This window comes from Sciurus carolinensis, chromosome 8 (assembly GCF_902686445.1).
Source record: "Sciurus carolinensis chromosome 8, mSciCar1.2, whole genome shotgun sequence".
In the NCBI taxonomy this organism is placed as follows: domain Eukaryota; kingdom Metazoa; phylum Chordata; class Mammalia; order Rodentia; family Sciuridae; genus Sciurus; species Sciurus carolinensis.
In genome coordinates this window covers 94,549,587-94,576,073 of record NC_062220.1, presented here as the reverse complement: position 1 = coordinate 94,576,073, position 26,487 = coordinate 94,549,587, and the positions used below count along the sequence as shown (strand labels likewise).

The window sequence follows — 26,487 nt, the reverse complement described above, 5'->3', positions numbered from 1 at the left end:
TTCTCCCTGGAATTAGCTTAGAGAGGGCAAAAAAACACCCTTAGCTTAATTACCAACCACCATATTGTTCACCTTGGCTTTCTTTTCCCTTTTTTCCTGGCACTGGGGATTGAACCCAGGGGTGCTCTATCACTGAGCTATATTCACAGCCTGTTTCATTTTTTATTTCAAGAGAGAGTCTAAGTTGTTAAGCTTGCAGTCTTCCTGCCTCAGCCTCCCCAGTCGTTGGGATTACAGGCATGCACCACCACAGTGGGGTGCTCACCCTCCAGGTGATCTTTATGCATGCCAAGGTTTGAGAATCACTGTGGCTGTCCAGGGCCCTCCTGTGTATCTGTCCTGGATTCTGGCAGTGCTAGAGATAGCCTCTGGCTGGCAGCCTCCTCTGGCAGTCTCCTCTGGGCCTCAGCTGCTCTCGCGTCCTGCTGGGTGGCACACATTCAAGGTCTAAAGGTCTGGTCTTTGTGCCCACATTGTGTACTCTGTAAGAGGGACTATGAGGCATAAGCAAGGACTCAGCCAGTCACTTCTACAGTAATAAATGCTGTGAAGAAAATGAAGATGTGCAAGGGGAGGGAGCATGCTGGGAGGTCTGCTTTAGACAGAGCTGCTTTCCTAGTGAGTCACTTCAGCATCTGCCTTCTCCAACAGTGGACTCTGTCAGGGCAGGGACTGTGCCTGGTCACCTTTATAAACCACACCTGGCACAGGCCTGACACTCATTTGCTGGTAAATTAGAAAAGTCGAGCAGAGACTAGCCTTCACATCTGTGCATGAAAATCAAAAGGGGCTCTTATCTCAACAGGTACCATGATTTTAACCTCTTTGTAGGCTTTGAGCTCTATGCTGCTGGAGTGTCTGGGCAGTGTCTTTTTTGGAATCTGGTCATTGGTGTCTTTTATCACAAGTTTCACTCTCAACACTGCCTGGTGCAGAGTGGCTGTGGACAGCGTTATTCCTGACTGGGGGTGAGGGGTACCCTGGATGAATCCCCTTGGCTGGATGCTCCTGGCTAAAAGCCATTCTCTGTTGGGAAATGAAACACTGGAAAACAGTGCCAGAATTATGCACTACCACTTTAGGAATCCAGAAAGGAAATGTACTTCACAGAGGGTTTGATTTCCTTGCTTGCTGAGTGACCAGCAGAACTGACTCCAAGAATCATTAAGGAGGACAGCAGCATTCCATTGCCTGACCATCCTCTTCACAGGAGGTCCTGAGCCTGACTGCTCATCTGAATCTCTGAGGACACATGGGGAGGCTCTATTTTTAAAAGGCCCCATAATCAGGGAGAGGGAAGAGAGGTGGGCAAAGGAAGATACTTGGGAGTAGAACTGATAAAATCGTTACATGCATGTATAAAAATGCCTCAATAATACCCACTGTCCTACATAATATGCACCAAAAAAAAAAAAAAGAGAAAGCCCCCAACCAGATGGTTAGTAGGTTAGAGAGACCCAGCCTCTGGGAACATTGCTGTATGGGACACACTGCCTACAAGCAGCCAGTTGTGCCATCAAGATGGTTCTCCCTGCTGAGAAATCTAATCTCTCCTAACTCCCAGGAGGACCTTCAAATACCAATCATACCCCACACTAGCTCCCACCACTTTGATGGGAAAGATGGCCCAGGCCAACACTCACTACTCTCAAAGATAGTTTTTGGGACTAAAGTTGGGCCAGTCAATGTGAGATCAACAGTGTCATGGGACACTTGTTAAAAATGCAAATTTTCAGGGCCCAGACCTACTTAAAGACTTGGGTAGGACCCAGCATTTAACAGTCTTGCCAGATGATTCTGAAGTTAAAAAGTCGATATAAAGTGTTATGGTTTGGATGTGAGGTGTCCCCCAAAAGCTCACATGTGCGACAGGGTAGGAGGGTTCAGAGGAGAAATGATTGGGTTGTGAGAGTCTTAACCCAAACAGTGACTTAATCCCAATAGGGATTAACTGAGTGGTAACTGAAGTGGTAGGGTGTGACTGGGGGAGGTGGGAATTGGGGTGTGGCTTGGAGGTATATGTTTGTAAATGGCAAAACTGGCAAGTGGAGTCATCCCTCACTTTTCCTGATCACCATGTGACCCGCTTCCTTCCGTCTCATTCTTCTGCCACAATATTCAGCATCACCTTTAGTCCTGAAGAATGGAGCCTGTTGTCTGAGGACTCAGACCTCTGAAACCGTGAGCCCCTAAATAAACCTTTCCTCCTTTACAGCTGTTCTGGTTGGGTCTTTTAGTCACAGCAGTGAAAAAGGTGACTAAAACATAATGGATGAAAGACACTACATTTTTCTTTATTTTATATTCAAACTATCTTGCTCACTGCTAAACTCTAGAAACTCTAAGAAGACATAATCCCTGACCCTAAGGGCCATCTTAATTTTGTACATCTGAAGCCTTGCTCTTGATACCCTCTTTCAGTCCATATCAGAGACTTGTTATTAGGAACAACTAATAATTTAAGAGACCAGGAAGATAAGTGCTGATACCTAAAAGCTTTCTATGCCCTAATTTCCTTGATCAGAATTGAGTAAGAGGTAGGTATTTTCTTCTAAGACTGGAAAAAGAACTGCCAGATTGTTAACTGAGGTTGCTGTTTGCACCAATAGTTCACAGCAAACCCAAGGAGAGCGCATTTTAGGTCCTTGCTACTCAAAGTGTGGTCCATGGACCAGCAGTATAGACTTCACCAGGGAGTCTGCTAGAAAGGCAAACTCTCAGGTCTGCCCCAGACCCAGACCTGTATCAGAGTTTGCATGTTCACAGGAGCCCCTGGGGGAATTTATGAGTTTGTGAAGCTTCTAGAAGTCTGCTGGAGAGCCTTCCTGTTGGTAGGCCCTAAGGCAGATGCTGTTGTGCATATCATCTCTCCCAGTTCTCACAGTCCATAGTTACCAGCTATTCATGAGCAGAGTGCTGCATAGGAAGGTTAAATCCAAGCATGGGCTTAAATTCAAGATTATACAGCTGACAATTCTGAGGAGGGGGTTGTGAAAGTAGCTCTGCTATGGGCTGCATCACCTCCTGTCCATATGGATGCAAAAGGTGGGGCAGGGCAGGTTCTAAGGAGTTGGGGCCAGCCAGCTCCTCTCTATGGAATTCTTGGATACTTTCTCCCAAATATTTCGAAGGAAAAAAAGTATTCTCTGAGAGCTCCCAATCTGAACTCTCATCTTAAATCATTTTATTTAGATCCGCTGGTTGTCAAATTTTCTGCTTCACTCACTTAACCAAAAGAAGGAAATAATGCTCTCAAGAGTACAAGTGGCTCACCAGGGCAGAAATGTCGAGATGGCTGGGGATGGCAGGGAACTGTGTGTTATTTGTAAAGGTCTCCTGGGCAATTCTGATCCACACAGCCTCACTTGTGTTTCTCAGACCTGTGGCTCACTTATTGCCTGTCTTGATCAGAATTAGGCTAGCTCTTGCTTTTAGAACAGTGGATGGATTAGTGGACCCTATTCCTGACTGACTGAATCGATTTCTGAGGTTAGAGCCAAGATTTATACTTGTTACAAGATCCTCAGGCAATTCTAAACAAGTTTGAGAAGCTCAGACAAGCTAAAGAATTGTTAACTTGGAACTCCGCCTTCCTAGTTTTAATACCTGTGGTTTTGAAACAGTTTGATTATTCAAAACAAATACCCTTTTAGTTTTCACAGTCCACACTTTAAAAGCATCCACTCATGGCTCTTTGCAGATAATCCTGGGAGATAATATGCCCCTGGTGGAGGTAGGTGCACAATAGGCACGCAGCAGGTATTTGGTGAGTGAAAAATTCAATGGGAAATTGTTCCTGGGAATTCCACTTTCGCTTCTCTCTCCCAGAATAAGTTACAAGAACTACCACGGACTTGACTTGTTTCTCTGGAGTCAGACCAAATGGGGTAGGGGGTTGTAAAATTATTGTTCTTTGGTATCTGTCCCATAACCAGCTGGTCAGAAGGTTGACCAGTACTAACATTTGGATATAAAATGTCCCCAAAGGCCCATGTGGTAAAGGCTTGATCCCGAGTTGATGGTGAATGGGGAGGTGGTGGAAACTTGAAGGTGTGAGCCACCTGAGAGGCAGTTAGGTCACTGAGGGTGTGCTCTTGAAATGGACATATGGATCACAGCTCCTTCCTTCTCCCTCTGCTTCCCAGTCACCATGAATGTTCAATACAGCTTCCTGCCACAATGAACTATGTTGCTATAGGTTCAAATGTAATGGGTCAAGACCCTTTTGGAACTGTGAGCCAAAATAAAGTTTTCCTCCTTAAAAGTTAATAATCTTAGGTATTTTGGCACAGTAATGGAAAGCTGACTCCCACAACCAGTGAACAAGAAATGACTGATGAAGATCCCTTGACCACACCCCAACCTTGGGCCGGGCAACAAGGAGCCTCAAAGTCAGACATCTTAACAGCAATCTACAGGATGCCCATGTGCTGGCATTTGGAAATGCCCACTCCTAAAAGATAAAACTACTTTGACCCTGACCTCAGAACTTCCTGCATGATGGGGCTGCCTTCAATCAGCTGACAGCTTATCTCTGCAGTGACTAAAGGGCTCTAAAACTTGAAATCAACTATTTCCCCCCCCCTGTGGACCTTTGGACTTTTTTCTTTATTTTGACCTCCCCTACTTTTTGAAAAGAATAACCCATCTCTGATGGGGAAATAAAAATAAAAAGGTGTTCCAACTTCGCTGGGTGGCTTGTCCATTAACCACTAAGTTCAGATGCCCTTTAAACTTCCCTTTCCAGTCACATTAAAACAAAACCTGGGCTCTTTGAGCAATTTGCAAAGATGAGTTGCTATCGGTGACAGCACAGTTAATTGGAGACAGAACATCAGGAGCACTGGTAGGCATTTTAAAGCCTGCACCAAATGGCCACTTTATCCTGCTTCCTGGATGGGTGGGGAGGGTATGTTTTCACTTTGAACTCTTGGGGTCAAGTCAAATTTCCAGATGAAGTTGCTTCCCGGGGTTGGCGTTTCACTGGCTTTCCTGATTCTGGACGTGACTTCCCTTTGACAATGAGTTTCCCATATGTTAACGACTAATTTCCTCCCTGCTCCCAGTGGCGGCTACTAAAAACAGTCTATTTTTGGTGGATAAAACAGCCCAGGTGAGTTTTCCTTATAAAGATATATTGCCATCACCAAGAGCAGCAGCCTTGTCTTCAGTCAAGCAAGGTCAAGAGACTGAACTTTCACTTGAATACATAAGACCACAGGGAAAAACAGAGATGTTTAGAAATGTTAATGCTAAACAAGGGATTGTGCTTGTCAGGACCTTCAAGTACAGGAATGTTACAGTCAATGTGAGAATCCAGTGCACCTCACATGGAGGGTGAACAGGAATGGTAAAGGTCAAAAAAGTGCCTGATGGTGCAGTTTTACCCAGTTATTAAAAAGAATGAAATTTTGGCATTTGCCAGTAAATGGATGGAACATCATGCTAAGTGAAATAAGTCAGACTCAGAAAGTCAAGGGTCAAATGTTTTCTCCCATATGCAGAAGCTGGAGAGAAGTAAGGAAAAAGGGGTGGGGGGACAGATCCCCAAAGAGAAGGAAGGTTAGTGGAAGAGAGGAAGGAGGTTGACAGGGAGGGAGGAGGGAGAGGAAAAGGGAGATGATGTGGAATAAAATTGACAAAATTACATTATGCATATTTATGAATATATCACAGTGAATTCTACCTTTATGTAGATCTATAAAGTATCAATTTAATTAAATAGATAATATTACATCATGGGGGAAAAAAAGTGTCCATGCAGGCACGGTGGAACATGCTTGTAATCCCAGGAACTCTGGAGTGTGAGGTAGGAGGATCAGAAGTTCAAGTCCAGCCTCAGCTACTTAGGGAGCCCCTGTCCCAGAATAAAAAATAAAAAGGACTAAGATGTAGCTTAGAGGTAAAGTACACTGGGTTCAATCCCCTGTACCAAAAGATAAAAATAAATAAAAGAGGTGTCCATATGCTCACTGAGAAAACTGAGCAATGCAAAAGCTTAATTATTTATTTAGTGTAAATTGAATAACAGCTGTGATGGGTCACCTAAATATAACAAATAAGCTGATTACAAAGTGTTCCTAGGATATTTAAAATACCAAAATGTTGATATTTTGAAAGGCTGTATCACCCATGAGGCAGAAATATACTTTCATCAGTTCTGCTGGGAGCTGGGTGCCTTCACGGTACTTGTCAGCCTTAAAGGCCCGGACACGTCTCAGCCGAGATGGGGGCCTGCATGCAGAATGCAACACGGACATGAAGAAAAGCAGAGTGTTTCAACAACCTCCTTTCTCCCTCAGTCTTGTCTTCTCTCTCTCTCTCTCTTTTTTTTTTTTTTTTTTTTTTTTTTTTTTTCTGGTGCTGAGACTGGAACCCTGGAACCCGGAGCCTCCAGCATGCTGAGCACATGCTCTCTTGCCGAGCTTCCACACTCTCCCTCAACCTTCATGGAGCGAGAAGACTGCTCACTGGCTTAAGGGCTTTAGAGAAGAGCTGTGTCCCCACAGAGCCAGGACCAGGGGCAGCCGCCTTTGTTCAAATGCAAACTCAGGTACACATGCCAGAGTGGGGGCAGCTTGGTCCAAAGTGGGAAAGACAGCAAGGTGTCTTGGGGATCCTGGACCACTCTGAAGCCATCATACAACAGTGCCTCCTCTAGGATCCAGGCCAGAAGTCCAGGAGCCCATGAAGGGTGAAGTGGAGGCCATTCCTCCTTACCTACTCAGAGGCCCAGTGAGTTACTCGCCTCTTCCAATAGCAACAGAAAGACTGGGCTTGTTTCCCTGTAGCTTCAGCAGTTTTCTCAGAGAGCCACATTATGGACTATATGGAGAAGAACAGGGAGGGGTTCTGGGACCCTGGGCACATCACTGAACCCCTCTTGGCCTGGGTCTCCCCATCTGTAAAGTGAAGGAATGAAGGAGATGACCTCACCCAAAGCCACCTCCAGTTCTAAAATGGTATCATTCTAGAACTCTGGGAGGAGAGGGTGGAGAAAAGAGGCAAATCAGATAGGAGGGAGGGGATGGACAAGATTCTCATAAACATTAAAACTCCTTTCTCCCTCCTCCGTGATAACTGCCCTGTGGACTCCGTGAAGGAGCCGATGGCATTATGAGACACTGGGTCAACTTTCAAAGGCTTAGAATGCAAAACAAGGACCTTTCAAAGTCAGCACCAGTCTTCCTTAATGTCCCCTCAGCCCTTTGATAAACTGCTGGAATAAGAGCTTATTTTAATAGGCGCTAATCCTACTAGGTTAGGTTTGGGAAATGTGAAGATAGTAAGAAGACCCAGGTTGCCAAAAATTTACAACCACGTTAGCTTCTAAGTCCTATACCAAGTAGTATGAGGGAATGGAATGGAACCACCATTTGACCCAGTTATCCCATACCCCAGCATATACCCAAAGAACTTAAAATCAGTATAGTACAGTGACACAGCCACATTAATGTTTATAGCAGCTCAATTCACAATAGCTAAACTATGGAACCAACCTAGGTGCCCTTCAACAGATGAATGGATAAAAATATGTGGTACATATACACAAGGAAATAATAGATACAAAAAAGATTGAAATTATGGCATTTGTCAGTATATGGGTGGGACTGGAGACTACCATGCTAAGTGAAATAAAGTCAATCCCCCAAACCAAAGGCAGAATGTTCTTTCTGATATGCGGATGCTAACTCACAATAAGTTGGGGAGGAGGGAAGAATAAAAGTTCATTGGATTCGACAAAGGGGAATGAAGGGAAGGGAGAGGGATGGGAATAAGAAAGACAGTGGGATGAATCAGACACAACTCTCCTATGTTCATATATGAATACACGAGCAGGGTAACTCCACATTATGTACCACCACAAGAATGGGAAGTTACACTCCACGTATGGATGATATGTCAAAATATGCTCTACTGCCATGTATAACTAAAAAAATAACAAATGAAAAATCAAACGTTAAAAGTCTGAGGGAGGAGGACTGGGGAGGGAAAGGGAACTGGCATCCGTGAGGTGCCAAGCGTATGGCAGGCACTTCCACGTATTCATGGGCAGTCCTGATGGCAACCCTGAGGGAGGCAATGACATTCCCACTTGGCATGTGAGGAAAGTGGGGCTAAAAGGGTAATGTGGCTTATCAATTGCTGCCAGCAAGTGCCAGCATGAGGTCCACCCAGGACGAAAACCACCCAGGTTTGGTCCACTCTAGGATGCAAATGCACTGAGAAATCACAATTACGCCGACTGGCTTGTGTGGTGGGGTGTGTGTGCAAGTGTGCTGTGCCTCACAACATTCCAACCTCGGGGCTCTCTGGAGCTAACGCCTGCACCATCACCACCCTGCTGGTCGGTTTTGTCACCTAATGCCTAAAGTCACACACACCCCATGATGGCTCTCACATGGAGATCAACACATGGACAGACTTCTTCCTGGTAGGGCCAGGAGGAACAGGCAGTCCATGCCCGTTCTGGGCTACGTGGCTCAGGATTCAGAGCGTCATAAGGGGCCCCTGCTCTAAAAGCTCAGGCCCCATCCTTCTTTGACTAGAGAAGTGACAGGCTTCTAGCCCCTTTATCATTATGGGCCACTTCTGGGGCAGCTCCTCAGCATGTTCTTTCCACAGAAAGGAATTCTGGATGAGTGTGCATCCTTGTTTAAGCCCTCGTATCATGCAGAGGAAGATAAAAAGCAGACAAGGAGACATTTCCTCAGCCCCCACAGCCAGCTAATTATTAGTTGCCTTTACAGAACCAACGGAAGTGGCACCCACAGGCCCTCCTGTCACCAGCAGCTGCTGACTGTCAACCTCTCTGATGTTCCCAAAGACATCAATCACCTGGTTCCTGAACAGGTTGGTTACAAAAAGCAAAGGGAGGACCAAAAGAGAAAACCTTAAGGACACAGTTAAAAAAAATTTTTTTTTTGGCAAGGACAATTCTAAAACTGAGAGTGAGAGGGAGTTGGAGATTTCATAGAGTCTGAAGCAAGGTTAGGGACATGGGATACAAAAGCACTCATTAGGGATACTGTACTTTCACCTGTCAGCAGCAGCATCAGTGCCAGCTTCATTCTGTATTGAAAGTCCCCAAAGGTATTTTCTTCTCCTACAGTCTTCAGACACCAAGACTCTAAATCCTAACTGGGAATTAAGACTTTGATAGTAATATTTTTTCCTTTTCTTTAAGTTGAGGCTAATGTCCTGTTACAAACACAAGATCAGAATAATTTATAAAGAAACAGAAAAAAACTAAAGTATACTACATTGTGCAAAGATCACTACTGCTGACATTTCTGGTGGAATTCCTTCAAGGCTATTTCCTATTCATTGTAGCAATATATTTTACTTACATATTCATATGGATACACACACACACTTTTGGGTTCTGCTTTTCCTACTTTTATTGTGCGGTCTTATTATTTGGGAGGGGTGGTGGGGATTGAACCTAGGGACACTTTCACCACTGAGCTATACCTTTTTTATTCTGAGATAGGGTCTTGCTAAATTGCTGAAGCTGGCCTTGGACTTGTGATCCCTCTGCCTCAGCCTCCCGAGTGGCCATGTTGTGTTTTAACATATGTACTTACAGGCAACACAGGCATTGAAGAACCGATGCCCAAGGACACTAGCCCCTGCAAAATCTATAGCAGAGAGGAGTCTTCATAAATAACTTCTTTTCTTTCACCTAAAAATAAGCAATTTCTATTCCCCCTCCCCCAGCTTTATAATAAAACATTTCTTTGAAGAATTTGTCCACCATATGTCAACTTGTATTTGCTAGGACCCTCAGGGCGTGTGAGGCCCCAAGCCATATGAATAGTTTGGTTGCTGTGTACTGAAAAGGGCTGTGGGACACTCAGGCAGAACTCGGTACAAGTGTCAACTGTCAGCTCTGGTCCTTTGAACAAGCATATTATTCAGACCTCAGCAGTACCACTCCGCCCAGCACTAGAGTTTCTCTTCTGGGAAGAGCGCTTCTGCTTTCTGAGAACTTAAGTGGAGTCAGGTTCATTATTTAATAGTGAGGCTAAGTGCACAGAGTAGAGAAATACTTCCTGGATTCAAACTTTGCATCTGCTGCTGACTCACAGCCCCTACGCCACCCCCCACCAGAACTGGGAATCAAACCTAGGACCTTGTGCATATTAGGCAACAGCTGTATTACAGCCTCAGCCCCATCACTGAGTTTTGACTTTGGGTGATTGACTCACCAGCTCCAGGTCTCAGTTTTCTCATTTGGAATAGGGGAAAAGAGTTGTTCTCGTCTCAAGAGCTTGACACTTCCAAAGCAAGGGGCCTAGCAGACTGGTGTGCAGCAAGCCTTCCTGTTGCTCTACCGGAGCTCAGATGGAGAGTTCTCCCCTTCAGCTCTCCACACCCGACAGCACAGCTCCTAAAATACACCAGCTGAGGAAGTAGCTGAGAGCGGGGTTGGGGCCAGAAGCCAGGATGTGGCAAGCTGGCAGGCAGCAGCCTCTAAAATGAAGCACTACAGGCACTGATGGAGAATGGGTAAGAATATTCTTTGGTGAGAAGGAGAATGAATTCGCCAACCATTCAATAAAAACAAACAGTGATTATGTGGCCATCCTGGGGTGGTTCTTGTCACAATCAGTCTGAGCTGCTCTAACAAATACTACAGACTGTGAAGCTTAAGTAATAAACATCTGTTTCTCACAGTGTGGGAGGCTACAAGTTCAAGATAAGGTGCCAGCAGATTCTGCTCCTACCGAGGGTCCTCTTCTTGGTGTGTAAATGACCGCCTTCTTGCTGTGTCCTCACTTGGTGGACAGACATCATCTCTCTTAAGTCTCTTCTTCTAAGGGCACTGACTCCATTCATGGAGGCTGTACTCTCCTGAGCTAATTGCTTCCCATGGGCTCCCCCTCCAAATATCATCACCATGCAGCTTACGGGCTTCAACATATGAAGTCTGGGAGGACACAGACATTGGTCCACAGCAGTTCTGGAACTACAATGGTTAGGAAAGAGACGTGGTTCCCTGCCCAACCTGAGCTTTGTCTGGGGATAAAGGCCATGGGGATGGAGATAGAGGCACACAGTTACTAAATAAACACCTGGATATAAAATTGCAGTTGGGACTTGTGCTACAAAGAAGGGGCTCAAAGAGCCTGTGTGCATCCAGGGTGGTGGGGGTGGGGGTTGACTTAGTTTGGGAAGGCTTCTCCAAAGAGGTGATGTTCAAGGTCAGAACTCAAGGGTAAAAGAAGTCAATTAGGCAAAGAGGAGGGAAGAACATTCCAAGCAGCAGGGACAGCATGTGCCAAGGGCTTGTGGTAGACAAAGTGGCTGTAGGATAAAGAAGTTAGATTGGCTGCAACACAGATGGTAAGAGGGAAGAATGGTGAGATAAGCTTGCAGAGACCCAGTCATGCAGGCTCCTGTGTCCAAGAGCAATCCTAGAACCATTGAAAGATGTGCTCAGGGACCTGTATTTGGAAAACATCATGGGGAAGCAGTAGAGTACAGAATGAAGAAGGTCCAGGATGGTTACAAACATAGCAGCTGGGCAGTATAGGAAGAGATGAAGGTACCTGGACCAGAAGGAGAACAGGGGACAGGTTTGAAAGCTAGGAGGGGGTACAGGTGACTTGGCCCCAAAGAAAAAGACATTTATTCAAGTGAATACTTATAAACAACTGTCCATAGTAGCACTATTCCCAACAGCCAAAAGATGAAAACAACCCAAATGTCATTAGCAGGCAAATGGCCTATCCGTACAGTGGAATAGTATTCAGTCATAATAAATGAAGTACTGACGCATGCTACGGCACCTTGGAAACATTACACCAAGTGAAAAAAGCCGGACATGAAAGGCTTCACATTACGTGAATCCATTTGTACAAAACACTTAGAACAGAGAAATTTGTGGGAGAGAATCCAGACCACAGCTGCTGCACTGTGGGGAGAGCGGGTGAGAGTGATTACTTAGTGAGTGTGGAGTTTGTTTTCTAGATGATGAAACCTTCCTGGAACCAGTCAGAGGTGATGGGTGCACTTCACTGAGGCTACTGAATGCCAGTGAATCATTCACATCGAAACAGCTAATTCATGTTGCATAAATTGCACCTCAAAATATAAAGAGTGAATTGGGTGATGGGTTCAATGCTGAAGGGGAAGCAGAGAAACCGCTCTTTCATTCAACAAGCACCAAGGACTTAGGTATACCAGTGCTACTCCATCCTGTAGCCCTGAGGTCGGCTCTCCCTCCTGGAGCTCCAGTCCGGGGAGGCTGCTTCTAGGTAGAGTGTGGAGCCGTCTCTCCGCATACCTGGGAGAGTAGTGCTTGGTTCACTAATTTTTGGAATACTGGTCCTCGGAAGCTTAAAAAGGACAGTTTTAGGGCAAATAAAGTAAGTACTTCTTTCCCAATTAGGCACCAAACTTGTGAGTAATGATTGAAGCTAATTATTCTAAGTAGAAGCAGGTCTGAAAATAGCAATGAATTTTGGAGGATTTTGTGGCTATTTTAGGAATGTGCAGGAAAGTTGCCGGCAGAGTAAAGTGAACCCCACTTCAGAGCAGAAATATGGGGATGGCTATCTACTGTTTGCACCAAACATGCCATTCCATGGATACTCAAGTTTTTTTTTTTTAATTTTTTATTTGTTCTTTTCAGTTATACGTAGCAGTAGAGTGTATTTTGAGATATCATACATACATGGAGTATAATTTCCTATTCTTGTGGTTGTACATGATATGGAGTTACAATAGTCATGTGTTCATATATGAACATAGGAGAGTTATGTTGGATAAATTCTACTGTCTTTCCTATTCCCAATCCCCCTCACTTCCCTTAATTCCCCTTTGTCTAGTCCAATAAACTTCTATTCTCTCCACTGCTTACTGTGAGTTAGCCTCCGGGATTCTAAGGTTTTGGCACTATCTGAGGAATATCCCAGCAAAGAAAGTTGAGAATGCAAAGCTTCATTTGGAACTTCTCACTGAAATGCTGAGCCCCCAGTTCAGCAGGAATTGCCAGCCATGTATGTTACAACATGTTAATTTGTGAGCAAAAAGGAATCTTGCCCCAAACTTGTAGGATGATGATTACTCCTTTCCCAAGACAAATTACATGTACCTAGTCAAGCATATTTCTTCCCTTTCTGGACTCTTCTTCCCTTTTGGATGTTGTCAGGTGAATAGGTTCAAAGAATGAGTAAAATGGATGGAGGGGAAAGACTGCCTCTAATCCCAAACAAACCACCCTACAAAATAATTAATTAAAAAATAATATAAAGCGTTTGTATCCAAGGCTTTGAGAGTCAGATACGACAACTGAAAGGGGAGGGACAGCAAAGGAAGATGGAGAGAGAGAAATGCAACCCCCTGCAAGAAAAAAGAAGGACTAATGATTACTTAGGTACTTCAATTCAAAGAAAATTACTTAGGAGTAAAAGAAGCTGGCAGTTTACATTAGCTCCCACCCTCCCTCTTACGTGAACACCCACATATTTTTTAAACCCCGGGGAAACATTTTCTCCATCTGTGCATGCTGAAGACTAGTTTACTCCTTGACTCGCTCTAGATTGCAGAGCTCCTGGGACAACCCACACGTGTTTTTGTGAAGAGCCCAGAGTTATTTAGGAACTGTCACATTAAACAGAATTAGCACTTATGAACCCTCAGGGAAATTGCTCTGGTTGCCATTTTTCTTACAAAATGCCATCCTTCAGCTAGTCTAAATGGTGTTTATGTGGCCTGTTTCCTCAGCAATAATCATAAAAATAAAGACTTCCAAGCTGTGGGTGAAAGTATTACTGATTCATGACTTATTTTATTTGAATTTGCATTATGCTAAATCCTACTCTTTAGAGCCTGCACATTTCCTATTTTTTTTCAAGCAAACCCCATAAGTTTGATTGTTCTTTTCTGTGTGGGCAGCAAGGGCCAGAGGGACATGCAATTTTTCAGTCCCAGACACTTCATGGCAGTAAGAAGCAGAGGTTCATGAAATAGTGTTCTTATTTTGGAGAATGTCCTGAGACTCATCGGTTCTCAATTTTCTGGGTAAATGGGAAAAATGGAGAGCCAGATTCCTACTCTATCATTCAGTCAAGCTCCCTTCCCATAAAATTTTTGGCCAGAGGTATGTAGCCCAACTGCCTGATGCTAGTTTCATAGGTTTTTTGGGATCCTGCTGGCATATAGGGCATGGATAGGCTGAAAGCCAACAGGAGAAGAGTGGGGTTACAAAAATCAGGCTGAATTCTGGGCAAGGTCCATATCATGGACACCACTGCAGTGCCCAGTATAGCAGAGGAAGCCACTTTATATTAATGGACCTGAATCATAGTGATTCTCATTTATTGCAAATTCTACTATAGGCCAAGCAATGCAGGCCAAATTCACATTGCAGGATGGGATCCATAATACGGCTCTGCAAGGGAGGCATTATTATCCTCCATCGACTGCAGGAGTTAAGAGGTTCAAGATTGCCCAGAGGACAGACAGCAGAGCCAGGACCCAAACTGACAGCTATCTGATTCCATTATGCCACTTGGCTTCCTTCTAAAGCAACTACAGTTGGTCCTCTGTATCCATGGGTTCCGTGTCTGCATTCATGAATTCAACCAAGTGTAGATTAAAAATATCCATAAAAACATTCGTGTCTGTACTGAACATGTATGAACTTTTTTCTTGTCATTATTCTCTGAACAATACAGAACAGCAGCTATTTACATAGCATTTACATTGTATTAGGTATCATAAGTGGCCTAAAAATGATTTAAAGTACATGGGAGGATGTAGGTAGGTTAGATGCAAATATATATGTCATTTTATACAAGGGACTTGAGCATCTGCTGATTTGGTATCTTGAGGGGCTGGATTCTTGGGACAAATCCCCAGCAGATACTGAGGGATAGCTATCTAAGGAGGGAGTAATAGGATCCAACTTGTGCTGTAGAGGTTTACGATATAAATGAGCGACTAAAACAAAATGAAATCAGCAAGACCAATCATAATTTTGCATATTTTAGTTTTTCTCCCTGATTTCCAACTTTCTAGAAATTTCATTTGTCTAGTGATAGTATAAATATTAATTGGCCTGAACTTTATCCATGTAGAACACATACACTATCTCTGTCTCTCCCTTCCCTCCTCCCTCTTTCTCACACACACACATGAGCACAAACATGTATTTAAATCTTTTTCATAAAAAATGCTGTTAAGTGGTATTACTAAATAAGCATCCAAACAGCTAATGTGTCCCTGCCAAATCCTGAAATGCATAAAAAACAGTTGTTACATGGTTCCTATTATTCTCAAACATATCTACACAAACTGAGTGCATAATAAGGATGTGTGGGTAAAGAAAAACCAGATGCACAAGTGATAGGTAGCAATTTATTCTTCACCAGGGGTTTCAGTCAAGTGGAGAGAGGGAGGGAAGACAAAGCTTGCCTGAATCTCAGAGGAGATTTGCTATGATATAAACTGCAGCCCTACAATCGGTAATTGAGGGAAAGGTTTTCCTGCTCCTCCACAGACTGGTGTAAATGTTGGGTATTCAGGCTAAACCCTAGAACTCGTCACTGTCTCTTCCAGGTACAACTCCTTGCAGTGTAAATGCTGGGGCTCTTGCATTAGTCCTGGGCATTTTTGATCCCTGAGGATCCTCAGAAGTAGACACATGGAGAGGATGCTCCGTGACTCAACAGCGTGTCTATGGAGGTACTTAAAGAAATATCTTGACTGTCCATTTGTGTAGAGAGCCTCTGTCAGATAAAACATGAGGGTGACTTCAGGGTAATGTACAGGTGGGGTGCTACTTAGGTATCTTTTTTCCCCAAACAAAATGATTCTGCATGTTGAAATGTCTGCATTTCGTGGACGAGCATTAGGTTAGGACATGGACAGGAGTGAGCAGCAGCACTCCTGGGGTGTGCCAAGAAAACCAAGTCCAGGACCTAGAAAGGGGTCTTGGGTCCTGTTCACTGGGAGTGTCAGTGTACTATTCTGAATTACTATGCAGATAGATCAAAACCTCGGAAGCCAGGTTAGATGCTTTCCCAGGAGTTTAGAATCCTGTGAAGGGCCAAACTCATCATTTGAATGTCTCCTGAAGGTTAACAGAAATATTTTATCAGCTATAGGAATTACTCATTCTAAATGCATAGTTGATGATTTGTCAGAACTCTCCACTGAATTATTTCTGGTAAAGCAATTTTAATGAACAGCTCAATCGGGATAATTTTACCTGCTGAGAACATCCATGGTAAATGTGTTTAGCAACTCAGCAAAAACGGTTTCAACCTGCCTGTGCTTTTGTTTCATTTTAAATGACTGACCAACCCAAACTTTGTTGAATACAAAGTCATGCTCTCCAGAAATGAATGAATGGATGAATCATTCATGAAAAGTCTCAGAACTCTGAGACTGTAAATTGAATTGTAAGTTCTTGCAGTATCAACTCATTGTTAGCATTTCCTGATAAGAGAAGCATTTGAGGGTAGACTGAAAATGGCAGGAAACTGTATATAACTCCCTCTACCACCGCTGGCTGTTGGACGTGGCGGCTATGTGCAACAATTCTGAAGGGACAGTGATAATCTGGGAGCATTTGAAGAAACTAATAAGGCAGGAAAATAAGTACTTAGGATATATCCAAGAGCAAGCAGAGGGCTTCCAGTACTGGGGAAATTCCAAAGCAGGCCCTCCTCCAAGTCAACAAATGAATGAAGACAGCAGTTTTCCAACATTTTTGATAATGACTCATAGCAACAAATATATTTTTATATGGCAACCTGGTATATTCTGTTTGTCTCCCTGCCACCAACTCACCCACCCATCCATCCACTCACTCACTTACCCATGTATACACACACACACACACACACACACACACACACAGAAGAAAACAGATTTCGTGATCTATTATTTGAGAGTCAAACTCAAGGTTTGCTTACTACAAAGTCCTTCTTGGTCTTTTTAAAACAGCATGATGTCTTCATTTTCTCCTTCTCAAAACCATGTGGAATGTTTGTTGGACTTACACAGATAATGTCTTAAAAGTCTCACTAATACTGGACCAGCTTTGGAACATGAAGGAAGCAAGAATCACTGTTAAGAAATCCAAGTGGTGAAAAACCCCATTTGGTAAACATGGTGGCATCCAGAGGTAATAATGGGTTTTCACCAGTTGGATTTCTTTACAATGATTCATTTTTCCTTCATGTTCCAAAGCTGGAATACATGCACCTGTCAGGAATATATGCACCTGTTGACAGTCACTTGTTCCCAATAAGATTAACTGCTAAGTTGTCATCAGAAACAATGGAGGCCAGAAACAGCAAAACAACATATTCAAAGTACTGAATAAAACCAGTCAACCGATTTTATATCTAGGAAAACTATCTTTCAAAAATGAAGTTGAAATACATTCCTAGACAAACAAAAACCGAGAGCATCTGCTACTAACAGACCTGACTGATGAGAAATACTAAAGTAACTTCTTCAGGATGAAAGCAAGGACCTCACACCAATTTGAATCCTTATGAAAAAATTAACAGCACTGGTAAGGGTGTTTATAAAAGATGTTACAAAGGCATTTCTTATCCTTTATTCTCTTAACTAATTTATAAAGAAAATTACAGGGGCTGGAATGTAGCTCAATGATGAGTGCTTGTTTAGCATGCATAAGGTCCTGGGTTTGATCCCCAGCATTGCGGGCGTCGTGGGAAGGGACTAGGGAGTAAGGATGTATTAGAGTAAGGAAATAGCACTAAGTGGCATCTTCAATCTGCAAAATTGGAAACCAGAAGTAATAAATAAGAAAATTAATATACATAACTATAAATACATACTTGATCTATTTTCTTTCATTTTCTTTAAAAAACATAAAATATAAAAAATAATTATAACAATGTATGGTTCAGTTTGTAACATATATAGATGTAACATGAACAATAATAACAAAAGGGAACAGAGCTCTGTGGTATTGCTATACATTACTGGAATTAAGTTAGTATAAACCTGAAATAGTAGAAATTTGGTATGTTGGTATAAATTTGGTAAGTTAAGATATACATGGTAAATCCTAGAAAAACCATTCAGAAAATAACTCAAGAATGTATAGTGAAAAAATCATTAAAAAAATTAAAATGCTACATTGGAAATATTCAGTTAATACAAAAGAGGAGTATTAAGGAGCAAAAAAAAAAAAGAGTTAATGCACAAAACAAAAGGTAGAATGGCATCCATAAATTCAACTATGGCAGTATAAATGCTAAATGTGACTGGAGGAAACAATCCAATATAAAGGCAAAGACTATAAAATTGGATAGAAAACAAGATCCAACTATATGCTGTGTACAAGAGACACACCTAAGATTCAAAGACACAAGTGTTGCAAGTAATAGGATGGAAAAGAGCATGCAAAGAGCAACCATAAGAGAGTTGCAGTCACTAAACTAATATCATCAGAAAAACGACTTTAAAACAAAAACCGTTTGGGTACAGTAGCACATGCCTATAATTCCAGCTATTCAGAAGGCCAAGGCAAGAGGATTGAAAGTCTGAGACCAGCCTTGGCAACTTAGCAAGATCCTGTCTCAAAATTAACAAAACAAAACAAAAAAACAAAAAATCCCCCCAAAACAGGGGGCGGGGCTGGGGACATAGCTCAGTTGTAGAATGTCCTTGAGTTCAATCCCCAGTACTGCAATAAACACATGTGCGTGCACACACACACACACACACACACACATGAGGCTTAGTACTAGAGATGAAAAGGGGTCAGTATAACAATAAAAGGGCCAATCAATCAGAAAGGCATAGACATCATAAGTGCACACACACACACACACACACACACACACATGAGGCTTAGTACTAGAGATGAAGAGGGGTCAGTATAACAATAAAAGGGCCAATCAATCAGAAAGGCATAGACATCATAAATATATATGTATCTAATAATAGAGTCTCAAACTACTTAAAGCAAGAATTGACAGAATTAAAGGAAAAAACATACAAGTCAACAAGAAGACTTTAATATACCCTTCTTATAATGGATTGAACTAGACAGAAGATCAATAAGGACATAAAATACTTGACTAACAATACAGATCAATTAGACCTAAGACATCTACAGAACATCCCATAATAGCAGAACACATACCCCTGACCTTCTGCAGTGCACATGAGTTTCTCCTTGATAGATCATATACAAGGCCACAAAACAAGCCTCCACATGTTCACAGGACTACAGGCAAAGAAATTATGTTCTCTGATCATAAGGAAATGCAATGAAATCACAAATCATTGAGAAAGAAATGTGGAGAAAACACATGCCATCCCCACAAAGACCACCACTTTGTGCCTGAGCTCTGGCTACTCACACAGCCTGGGGAGCACATTCAGAAGAAAGCTGCATGGCATGGATCTCACCCAGAGCTGCTTCCTTCCTTCACCAGCCGAAGCCTCTCCAGTTTCTGCCTGCTTGGTCTTCACTTCCGTGTACTTGAATGCATTTTGCCCAGAGCTGATACTGTTATTTGAGGGACTACTCAAATAACAATACAAGCTACTCTGCCATTACTTGATCTGGAAACTGCAGATATCCTCCTGAAGGAAAGAGGGCATCTCAAGGAGAAAAAGCCAGCACAGGGAAAGTTTTAACAGACACACTGTGCTTAAATCAGAGGCTTGACAAGTCCACAAAATCAGCTCATCATTTATGATCCACCATGACAGGCTAGCAAGACTCTCTAGTTGGTAATAGGAGTCTCGATGAAACTCAGAGGGGGCAATTTCTCACAGTCAAAATAAACCCAGCTCTGTAAGCATTTAGACCTGAACAACTGCCAAAAGGCAAGGTTCTCCTGACTTTGAGGTCTGACCGAGATGATCTTTCTGTTCTTTTCTGTAGGGTTGGCCTTTGGCCTCTGTGTGGATTTGTAATTCACGTGTATATGAGATTTCTATTCTTTTCCTTTATAAATCCAGAATCAATTAGGACACTAAGACAAAATAATAGTATTTTTTAAAGTATTGGGAAAAAATAACACAAGAGGACTATCACCAAAATACAACCATCACAAGTAAGAGACGGCAGTGAGGCAGACGCCCCATAGGGTCGGTTGATCTCAATATGACAAGATCCAGGCATGATTTACTTCCTTTTCTCACTCCTAAATTCTCATTGCTGTATCTCAGTGGCTTCAAAACTTTCATTTTTATTTTTTAATTGTTTTATTTGTTCTCATTAGTTATGTATGACAGCAGAATGCACTTTGATACATCATATATAGATGGAGTATAATTTCTCATTCTTCTGGTTGTACGTGATGTAGAATCACACCTGTTGGTAGTCATATATGCACCTAGGGTAATAATGTCTGATCCAGTCTACAATCCTTTCTACTCCCATACTCTCTCCCCTCCCTTTACTCCCCTCTACCTAATCTCAAATAACTGTATTCTTCCCTAGTCATCTGGCTTATTGTGAATGCATCCACATATCAGAGAAAACATTTGGCCTTTGGTTTTTTGGGATTGGCTTATTTTGCTTAGCTTGATATCCAAAACTTTTAAAAGTATTTTTCAACCTTAAGCCAATAGTTTTTCATTTAAAAAAAAAACAGAAGTAGGTGTACAGAAATTACCAAAAAAGTATATATAATTTGTTTAGAATGAAATCCTATGTCATTAAATTGCATAAAAATTTTAATTTTATATAAAATTATTTCATAACAATTTTAATAATAGAAAGCAAATTTTATTAACCAATGTACTTTGAGTTATGTTAGAAATTGGCCAAGATGAGCTGTGATTTATTAGACTAAGTAGGACATGGACCAGACTCCTAAGAATTGAGGAGAGATGAGGAAGGATGAAGGCTATTGGGTAGGGCGGGTGCTTACATTTAAGAAAGTCACCAGTAGAGGGAAGAAGAGAAATAGGACAGCGGCAAAGAAGAAAGCAGGGCAACCGCTGGCACCTTTCAGGTTTGTGGAGACCTAAATATGCCTGGTGTCACCAGTGAAGGAAATGGTTCTATAAGAGGAGGGTTATGGAAGGGAGCCCGCACGCTCCAGAAGTCCCTTCTCTTAGCCAGTATGGACTGTCCCATTAGCCACAGAAAAGGAAGGGAAGGGATGTTGTTTCAGTGCCTGTGGGATACAGTATTGTCTAAAATTGGACTAGAATCTGGCTGGAAAAATAGCTTTCCTCCTGACCTTGGGCATATGTCTCACTGCTAAGGGTTGATCTCTTTCACTATTAGAAATATTTCCTCCATTTTGTAGATGAAAGAAATTTCTGGGGTACAGTAATGAATCCCACCTTCCCCAGGCCCCAGAGGTATGAATCTGAGGGCTCTGCAGGGAAGCTTCAAGGAGTCTGTAAACTCCCAAATATGGAAATTCAACTGTGTGCAGAGATAGGTATGGGCAATTTTCTGCAATAAGGGCACAGGGCTCTTACCTGATACCTTAGGGAGCACCACTGGTCTAGAACAAGAGGGAGCAAAATCTTGTTTGTGATAATGTAATTTGAGTTCTGCAGGCCATACCATCTCTGTCACAGAGTAACAACCTTACTCTGTCCTTGTGGCATGAAAGTAGTCTCAGACAGTAAGTTAAATGAGTGTGCACATTTGCATTCCCGTAAAAGTTTATTTATAAAAACTGAGCTGTGGGCTTAGCCTGTAGATTTGCTGTAGGTTGCTCTGATCTAGAAAGAGCCCTCGGTGGAGGGTTCTGCACCACTGCGAGGGTTGCTCCATCTCTGAAAGGGTGTACCACCCACCCTGCCGACCCTGTGAGCTTCCCTTTCCTTGTGCCTTCCTCCTGCTCCTCTAGCTGCAGATGAAAAAGTCCAATCTAGACATATGAAGTCATTGATAAAACTGAAAATAAAAAAGTTACCAAAATATGTTTATTGTTTTCTTCCCCATATTTCCTTGATGAAATGAGAACATTAGTTTAGGATTCTCTTCTCCACAAAATATTTTTGTTGTTGTTTACTTTTATAACACTTCTTGAGACAGAAATTTGGGATAAAGAGCTATAGTGAGTCTCAGGCACAGTGGTCCATGCCTTTAATCCCAACAACTTGGGAGGTGGAAAAAGGAGTACTGCAAATTTGGGGACAGCCTCAGCAACTCAGTGAGACCCTGTCTCAAAAAAAAAAAAAAAAAAAAAAAAAAAAAAAATGAAGAGGGCTGGGGATGTAGCTCAGTGGTTAAGTGCGCTTGGGTTTAATCCCCAGTACCAAAAAAAAAAAAAAAAGATACACTGAGTCTCAAAGGAGATGCCCATCAGCCACTGAAATGCAGAAAGCACCCATAAGCAATCGCAACAATTAAGCAGATGCCCTGGGCCTGCGCCCCTGACCGTGCCCCTTGTAACACGAGGGCGCTGCACAAGCACAGGGAAAAGTGTTTGCAAAATTGTGTAGCCCCATCCTGCCTTTACCTCTAATCCAGTCCCTAGCAACTGTCCCTCTAGAATATTAACAGCCCACACCTACAGGTTTCTATCTCTCCCTCTTAAATGTGTATTCCTCATTTTACCTTGAAGGTATCTCTCTTGAGAGTGCCTCCATTTTCCTTTGTATATGTAACTGCTTCCTAAATAAACCTCTGTCTATGCCTTTGACTGGCACAGGCTAAAATTCATTTCTGACACCTCGGCCATGAATCACTGGTCCTGAGTCAACTTCCCCCTTCTCTCAGTCACTCAGGTAGATCTACCACAATTTTACCTCTCTTTCCATCATTCATTATTATAAAGCGTGCTATAACATGCTTATTGTTTTTCCATTTCTAAGGATCATTTCCTTAAGATATCCTCCCAGGAATGGGATACTGATCAAAGGGTAGGGGTGTCTCAAGGACTAATGAGACTCAGGGCTCAAGGGCTTACAGAAGGACAGCCTTACATCCCCAGCAATGAACGGGAACACTGGGTTTACACAACTTCAACATTACCCATCGTATTTTTATGTTTTTACTTATGAAATTTTTTTTGCAGTTTTGGGGACTGAACCCAGGACCTCACACATGCTAGGCAAGGGCTCTACCACTGAACTACATTCCCGGCCCACAGTCATGTTTTCAAATAATTTAAATGAACCTCATTGTTTAATTTGCATATTTTTGACAACTGATGAAGCTAATGAGGACGGAGAAGTTCTATTTGGGGATTTTACTTTTTTTTCTCACTTCAAATAAAAACTCTTCATGAAAAAAGGAAAAGGTAGGAGGAGCCCCTAAATATATACATGGTATCTTGGGATGACCTTCAAAGCATAAGGAGAAAATATATCTTAAAAAAAAATTTTTTTTTGCAGTACTGGTAATTAAACTCAGGGCTTCTGCCTGCTAGGCAAGTGCTCTACCACTGAGCTCTCTAGTCCCCTCTCCCCATTTAAATGAACCTGGAGCCTGGTCCATAATTCAAGAGGCTTCACCGCCTGGCAATGGACCTCAGGAGTGCAGTTTGGGAAGTGGAGTTGGTGGGCACTGCTGTGGCCACAGGGAGCTGGAGTCAGACCTCACACTGCACAGCTTGAGGTCCCCAGTGGGCCCCTATTTCTGCTCACTGGTCCTTTCAAGCAAAGTAGCCAGCTTCCTGCTGACAAAGATTTAGGCAGGAAAGTGATGGCAATGAGTTTAATCATGATCAGACACTGGTCCAGCTCAATCCGCTGAGAAAACAAAACAACTCTACCAGTACTGAATGCTGACCACTCAAGATGACCTTCAAATTAAGCTCCGACTACATGAAGGACTTAGTGTGGGAGAGAAAACAAACTAAGGGACCTGAAGAATCTCCTGCTGATATTTTTAAAGGGCACATTGTGTTTTCGAAACAGCATTTTAAAATTTTTTATATGTTAAGATTAAAGCCATTTCTTTTGACTTGGAGTCTAAGTAAAGGGTGCATCCAATTCATGTTTTCTATCCTTTCCCGACATGCCTCATCAGCTCATAGACCTCCTGCTTGGTCAATGGACTCCAGGCAGGCCTCATACCACTGCTCATTCCTTTACTTTGTATGTTCCCGAGACAATGTCTGTATCTACAACCCCAAACCACTTACTGCCTTCTCTCCAACCCTGAGCCCACATTCTCTGTCTCTCTTGCTAGACCAAACGGTGCTTATGCAAACAGACACCAACCACCCAAAATTGTTTTGCTACAGGTCATGCTGTTAGAAGATCTGGGTTTTGTTTCTCCATCACCTGGCTTAGGGACTGACCCTCTGGACCTGTTCCCATCCCTAGAAAATATGCAACAGTGTTGTTCACTAAATCCCCTAAGCCTGATGTCCAAGTTAACTGAAATCATGGAAGAGAAGTAGGGGCTGTACTCAAGGGAGTCCAGATATGGAGCCCAGCCCACTGGGGTGGGTCCTGGTTTATTAACACACCTGCTGGGGACCTAGTGGGAGAGAAGCATTTCAATTCCCATAGCCTCATCATCCTGTCTACAAAACAGAATTGCCTTGAATAGTTTCACAAATCTCACTCAAGTTCAGACCTTTTGGAATTCTACGCATGCCATTCAAATGTAAAGTATTTTATAATTTTAATCCCCTTGATCTAGACTGTAACAGAGCAAGTACTGAATTGTCACACAAGCAAAAATAATTGGAAGTCCAAATTGCAAGGAAAACCATTCTGAAGGCATGCCACAACAGTTCGGTTTACATGTGTATATTCTGAAACACCACCAACAACGATGGCCATGAGCATTTAGCATTATTAGGATAGTCACATACATCTATGTCAAAATGGTTTTACCCTTCATTTCCTTCTGAAAATTCCCTGAGGACTAAACCTCTAATTCCAGTGTGGCTCACCACAAAGGTTTGGCTGGGAAAGACCCTGGGTAATGCAGCAAGTTCAATTTTTCAAGTCCCAGGCTTGCTGGGGAAATGTATATTCACTTTATCACACACATAAGCACTAAGAGGGGGCTTGGAGATCATCTGCTCCACCTGCAGGAAAATTAGACACAAATGCTGACTCCAAAACTGAAATTCTAAGAAAAATATCTAGTGGCAGCCAGTAGGGTGGGGGTGGGATACACATGCACACAGAGTTTGGCAAAAAAAGGAAGTGAGGGATGTAACTTTTTCTTTTTCTTCTTATTTTTATTTATTTTTGGTGCTGGGGATTGAATCCATGGGTGCTTAACTATCGAGTCACATCCCCAGCCCTTTTTAGTTTTTATTTTGAGACAGGGTCTCGCTCAGTTGCTTAGGGCCTTGCTTTTGCTGAGGCTGACTTTGAACACGTGATCCTCCTGCCTCAGCCTCCTGAGCTGCTGGGATTACAGGCATGCACCACCAAGTCTGGCTGTAATTTTTTCTTTAACAGCTTCTAATGGCAACAATCAATCTCAAATTGGGTTTCTCGAGAGAGGAGGAGGGGGAACCAATAGTGATGATGAATGAAAACAAGAGCCCCAGCTAATTGACAGTACTAGAAATGATAGGTATTAGGTACTGTCACTCTGGTGCTTACTATGCATGCAATTTCTTTCTTTATTATTTTATTTAATTCTCTTAAATAATTCCAATGATGTAGGTATTGTGACCCTACATGTTGAAAAGAAACTGAGGTTGCTGGTAACTTGCCTGATAGTTCCCCTCCCTAGTAAGCAGCAGAGCTAGATTCAATCCCAGAGGCACACCCCACAGCCCAGTTCTAGAAGACAAAGCATGAACTTGGTTGACTTGTGAGCTGAGTTGTGACCTGGGGGTACCAGGGTGGGGTAAGGCTGGATAGGCAATGGCGGTGAGCTGGGTGACCTGTGTCTCCAGGAAGCCTGGCTCACACAGGCAGCTTTTCAGACAGGCGTTGGTCTAGGTTGGGTTAGCTGGTGGCCCGCCCTTTGGTCCTGCCAGGGTGAGGGTGACCTCCAGCTGGAGTGACTTGGCCAAACTATTGTCTTCAGCTTTGCAGGAAGCCATTTGAAAGGGTCATTGAAAAACGATCTTTCTAAATCAAGCTGTACCAATATTTTTATTTCCTTCCATGCAAAGCCATGTTTAAAGGATTAGATGAGGCCTGTTTTTAAAGCCTGGGAAACAAGTCCCTGTGACTTAAGTTCAGAAAAACAAAAAGATCCCACTCTCAAAGTAAAGAGCACAGAAGGCTGCATGATGTGCATCCTTCTCAAAGTAAGTCCTTGCTCTTGGGACCTAATGGAAATGTGACCAAAAAAAAAAAAAGCGCATCTAAATCCAAAACACTTTCTCAGAGAAATGTTACATGCCCAATATTCATGCCTGTTAAATCCTCTGCTCGCGGTTTTAATAATTTTTTGGAATAAAAAACTTAGATTGTTAATTGTTCAGTTTGTGACTTATTTTTTCAGCAAGTGACAAATCACTGTTACTAGTTTGGGAACTAGTTCTGTTCACTTAGTGGAGAAGAGAAATCCAGAGACTTGACCTGTTAGGTGTTCCAAGCCTTCTCCCCAATCTGCTGCCCCTAAGTTAAGACACA

General features: G+C 42.6%; 1 protein-coding gene across 5 annotated transcripts in view; it reads right to left on the bottom strand.

Moving 5' to 3' along the window:
* Eepd1 (endonuclease/exonuclease/phosphatase family domain containing 1) overlaps positions 1-26,487 on the bottom strand; it is a 114,767-nt gene that overhangs the window by 15,685 nt on the left and 72,595 nt on the right. The gene's annotated exons all lie outside the window — the stretch shown is intronic.